Source organism: Sceloporus undulatus, chromosome 1 (genome assembly GCF_019175285.1).
Source record: "Sceloporus undulatus isolate JIND9_A2432 ecotype Alabama chromosome 1, SceUnd_v1.1, whole genome shotgun sequence".
In the NCBI taxonomy this organism is placed as follows: domain Eukaryota; kingdom Metazoa; phylum Chordata; class Lepidosauria; order Squamata; family Phrynosomatidae; genus Sceloporus; species Sceloporus undulatus.
In genome coordinates, this window is record NC_056522.1 from 132,438,787 (window position 1) to 132,444,806 (window position 6,020).

The window sequence follows — 6,020 nt, forward strand, 5'->3', positions numbered from 1 at the left end:
GTCCCTTTTTTAACAACAGGAAGTGAGTGGAAGTCAGTTGCTGTTTTATTTTTATGTATTTATTTAAAAAATATCTTTCCTGAGTCTAAAATGATGGAGATGGAGTGGCAAAACTGCCTAGAGGGCATTTGGTGGCCAAAAAAGATATTTTGTATTTTTTGACCCTGAAGGGCTGTGGAGAGCACAAAAATAGCCCTTAGTATCCCATGGCAAGGTATACCATGTAAGGCCCTTGGTAAGGGATGCAATGGTTCAACGGTGAAGATGCTGACTCTGGCAATTACAAGGTTGGCAGGTCAAGTGCCAGGTGCCACCTGACAGAGTGAGCTCCCATCACTAGTCCCAGCTTCTGCCAGCCTAGCAGTTTGAAAGCAAGAAAAAGTGCAGGTAAATAATAGGTACCACTTTAGTGGGCAGGTAACAGTGTTCTGTGCAGTCATGCTGGCCACATGATCACAGACTTGTCTTTGACAATGATGGCTCTTCAGCTTAGAAACAGAGATGAGCACTGCCTCCTACAGTCAGACATGACTTGACAACCTTGTCAAAGGGGAAACCTTTACCTTTAACCCATGCAGCCTGTGAGCCACACTTTCCTCACCACAGTAGTAAAATATAACAGAAGACATTAAGCTGGATTGTTTTGCTTGGTAGTGAAGGAAATTAACTCTTCTAAGTTAAAGTGACACAAAATGCACTTCAGTGAGTTTAGCATTCCCCTCTACAGTGGAAACGTTCAGTATATTCAAATGAAATAAAAGAATGTAGCTGTTAACCATTTTTTAAAAAATGCATATTGTGGTGATGCCTTTGTTGGACCAACCAAGGTGCAAAATTTAGCAGACTCTGCATTGAATAAAGTTCAACTCTGGAAAAGTGTGGATAGGACTGCAACTGTAGAGACAAATTGCTGAGCTTGAATCTCTATAAGCTAATGCCATTTTGGAATGATAGCTTCCTCTGTTTGGAAATCTAGAGCAATCGGTTTTGGTTGTCTTCTGGAGCGTTTATGCTATGCCTCTACCTATGTTTAATTTATAAATGTGTAAATGAAGTCGTATATATCAAAACATCTAGTGGGGGGGGGAGTCCAAGCAAGATTACATAAGGAGGTGGTTCTATAGGTATTTTGTGTTACTCTTAAATGCCTCAGTCACTCTATCAATATCTACTTTAGGACTCAATGGTGATGACTTCCTTGTGCTTGGCTTGCGTAATGGCAGTGTGGTCTACAGCTACAACCTGGGATCTGGAACAGCTACTATTATAAGTGAGCCATTAGATCTGATGCATCATATTCATATGGTCAGTCTGGGAAGATCTCTTCAAGATGGCTGGATGAAGGTAACAATTACTTTGGAAGAACTTACAGGAACTATTTTTTATAAGACTGATTGAAGCATAATGGGTCGCTGACAACTCACTATCTAAGAGCCTAACCTTCCTCACAGTCTTGTTGTGAATATAAAATGCAAAGGATTAAGAGGCATGTATACCATTTTGGACTTGCAGGAAAGGCAAGGAATAAATTAATAGACCTATTACAGTAGTCCCTTGCCTTATGCGGGGAATCCATTCCAGACCTTCCCGCGTAATGTGAATTCCGCCTATGCTTGTGCACGGCAGCGTGGGAGCATCGGGTGCCACGGGCGCACGCCCCATTCATTTTAATGGGACGCACCACCCCTTGCGCCCTGTGCGCTCCCCGCGGCTTGAGCATGTACGCTCAAGTCCGCGTAAAGCTCACCAACGTATAATGCAGGCACACAGTATTATTTATTTTTCATTATATTTAATTATATCCCATCTTTTTCTCAATGTAGATTTAAGTTGGCTTACAGCAGTTAAAATTAGCATAGCCCAGAAACAGACAGGCCAAAAGGAGCAGCTTCTGGCTGCTTCAGAGGCATGGTATGCAGATGACGCATGGCCCCGGATTGGCTGGAAGCTGCTCTGAGGCCATTTAAGGCGGTCTGAAGCCACTGGCAAAAGGAGATGAAAAAACTGCTTGTGCCAGCAGCTCATTTGGGATTGCAGCAGTGGTCCACTCTGAGAGAGGGCCATCCAGTCACTGCAGTCTCCAGTTGATTGGGGTCTGATTGTAGTTGAGCATCCAGAGGCTGCTCCAAGCCACCAATCTGCTTCACCCCACAGTTAAAAATCCACACCAAAAGACCCACTTGTGTGGTTTACATGGTATTGAGGGTACAGTGTAAATCAGTAGTGGGCTACTTGTGTGGCTTTACAAGTATTGCTGGACTCCCTGGTGGGATTTAAAGTCCATCCCCATCTGCAGCTGAAAATACTTCATTCTGAACCCAAATGGCTGACAAACTCTGGTTTTCAAAAGTGTCTCCATCTCTGTCACCATCTCCATCTTCCATGTTGATTACAAGCTGCTATTGACATTTTAGGGAGCTCTGAAAGATATGAAAGTGCTATAGTCAAGGGGGAAAGAATATAAAAACACTTTGGCCTGTTACAGACAGCCAAAATAAAGCTGCTTCGAGTCACAGTGGAGGTATGGCATTTCAATGATGCATGCGTCCTAAGAGTCCAGAAGCCACACCAAAGCCACGCTGCAGTCCTTAGGGCTGGAGTTTGGCTTTGATGCAACTTCTGGACTCTTAGGACGCATGCATCATTGAAACACCATACCTCTACTGTGACTCGAAGCAGCTTTATTTTGGCTGTCTGTAACAGGCCTTTGCTACATTTGCACAAACCTAGAAGTCCTTCGAATCACCTTGATTTGAAAATGAAGTGAATTAAGATTGCAGTATAAAGTATCTTTGGCGAGCTTTTCTCCCACAACCTCATTTTTAATTTGTATTCCTTTCTTTTCCATTGGGAAACATGTGGGAACATAGCAGCGTGAAAGCCCTATGGATAACATATTTTTCTTTGTTTGATCACTTGCTTGCATGCCTAAAAGGTGGACAACCAAGAAAATAAGACGATTACATCTCCAGGAAAGCTGGTTGGCCTCAATGTCTTCAGTCAGTTTTACATAGGTGGTTACATTGAATACATTCCAGAACTCTTGCCATATGGATCCATTTTTAAAAATGGGTTTCAAGGTAAGTAACAATGGCTGGTATTCTATAGTGAAGTTACAGATTCATAACTTAGAGTTATGAATCCATAACTACTCCATATTCACTAAGACCACATATTTTTATGTTGAGCCAGCATGGCATAGTGGTTTGAGTGTTGGACTATGACTCTGGGGACCAAAGTTTGACTCCTAACTTGGCCATGAAACTCACTGGGTGACCTTGGGCAAGCCACATGCTCTCAGCCTCCTGGGAAGGCAGTGGCAAGCCGCTGCACAAATCTTGCCAAGAAAACTCCATGACAGGTTTGCCTTAGGGCCATCATAAACTGGAAACAACCTGAAGGCACACAACAACAAGGCTATTATTATTATTATTATTATTATTATTATTATTATTATTAATCTTTATTTATAGAGCACTGTAAAGTTTGCACAGTGCTTTACATAGTAAGGGTTAAAAAAGAATATGACCATAAGGCTATGCAGCTGCTGACTGTTAAATTATGCTTGAGGGAGCACATTACCTAGTTATACCTATATAACTAAGGATCTGGTGTATAGTATCAGTGTGTATAATTTATTCATATTTGCATACAAAATCACTGTTGTTCATAGACCCTTTTTTTAGAGGTAGCATGTGTTTTTTAGATCAGGCAGAATGGGCTCTTGGGCATGCTGTCAGCTATATGAGAGGCAGTGCTCCCAGTTCAAAGTGTCATTCAAGCAAGATTCACATGACAAACTGTTTACTTCAATTTCTTGTATTCACCCATATCTAATCCACATCCTCATGTGAAAGGATCATAAGGCAGCTTTCTGCCAAATGAGAAAAATAATATCAAACAAAGAAAGGGCTCAAACAACAATAATCTAGAAGAATTAATAAACATATAGCACATATAGGCCTAATAATATGCATAAAACAATGCATAAAATTCTAACCTTCAAAATAACAATGAAGAAGTCTGCCAATGCCCTCTGAAATGAAGCCATCTTTGCTTAGTGACACTAACAGTGAGGGAAAGGTTATGTGTCCCCTGGGAAAGTGACCCAAAGTTTTGGTTCCACCATGGAAAAGGCCCTGTCCTGGATAATTCTGCACCAATTCACAACCAAAATCAATACCTCTGAAGCATATCTCAATATAAAGGTGCCCTTCTATGGGGAAAGAAGTTTCTTCATATGACATCAGAGCAGATCAAAAGCATCCCAGCCCCTGAGAAGCCTTTGAGTTGGTAGAAATGCTCTCCAGTCCATTAGTAGTGGGTTGAACAGAAACAATGGTTCCCTGGCACACTACACTAGCTAACCCCCCACCCACCCCTGGCTTATCAGGGCTGTCTTGACCATCCTCCCAGGTGGTGCTGTGATTAAATGCCCATACTGCAGCCACAGCATTCTGAATCAAATCCCAGAGGCTCCAGGTTAACTCAACCTTCCATCCTTTTGTAGGTCAGTAAAAGGAATACCCAGCTTGTTGTGGGCAATTAGCTTACAGATTGTAAACTGCTTAGAGAGTGTTGAGTTCACTACTAAGTGGTATAGAAATTAAAATGCTGATGCTATTGCTCCCCCATTTTTCCTAGTTTGGGTCACAAGGTGGCTTACAGCAGTTAAAATAGTATACAAGGGAATCTTGTAGCACCTTTGAGACTGAATGAAAGAAGTTGTAGCATGAACTTTCATAGACTTGGTCTACTTCTTCAGATATGCGGAGAGGATCAAGTCTATGAAAGCGAATGCTAAAACATCTTTCACTCAGTTAGTATCAAAGATGCTTCAAGATGCCTTTGTATACTGATATTCCAGACTATCTTGGCTATGTCTCTGAATTCTATCCCCAGTTAAAACAAACATATTGAAAAATTCACATCATACAAAAGTCAAAAAGCACTTAAAACCATTGTAAAATTAAAATCAGTTTAAAACAAACTATTAAAAGGGTACAGATTTGCAGTGCAATTCTAAATATATCAGGAGTCAAAACTAACAAAAGTCCAGTGCATTTTCTTCCACATACCTGTGCTAAGTATTGTTGACCCTGATAGGCTCTTTCTGGTCCTGATGCAAATATGTCTTCTGACTGTGGGCATTTTCATATGGAAGATTCCTCACTACAGAAACTAGAAAGCACCTGGCAGCTACTCTATTTCTCTTGTTAAGAGATTGTTTTCTCTTCAGTGGATTTTTCATGGTAAGGAAAAGGATGGAAGAAACAGTGGTGAAACAAGTGGCAGGACGCCGAATGAAGCTGGATGATAGCAATAGTAATAAAGGCCTCATTTGAAACCAACCCTATTTAAAATAACAGCAGGAATGAGGATGGCAAGCCCATCCAAATCAGGCTATGCATGATAGAACTGGGAACTAGTTACTGGCCCCTATAAAAATGTATCTCTAATGGGAGAACTGCCTTTCTTTCTGGAGAACAAAAAAGCTCTATTGCCCAATCACCACTTGGATTTAATATAAATCAGAAAAGGAAAGGCACTTAGGAGCTGGCCCTGAGTGTTCATTAACATGCATGAATATCTACTGTGCAGTGTTGATTTTTGTATTTGGACAGTGTGCAGGTACCCATTAACCCAACTGTCAGCTCTAGCATCACGTTATTTGGCAAAGCAATCCTATCATGGTTTCTTTGGACCCTGCTGTGTTCTCCTCTGGGTGTGTTTATACATTGTTGGGCCCCATTTCCTTGGCAAACAAATACCAATTTTGGGAATGGAAATTCCTTTTATTTTTATCCTATATTAGCAGATCATCAGACAGGGTGAGCATACAATATGAAGAGTAAAAGCAATAAATGAATGCTCTGTATCTGTACAACTTGTGACACACATACATATTCTGTTGAAATCAGATATGCCACAGTGCTTGCTGAGGAGCCTGAAAAGTGTTTGGGTTTTTGTTTTTTGTTGTTGTTTTTTTGGCTGGGGTTCAGGGATTTGTAGTATAAAAA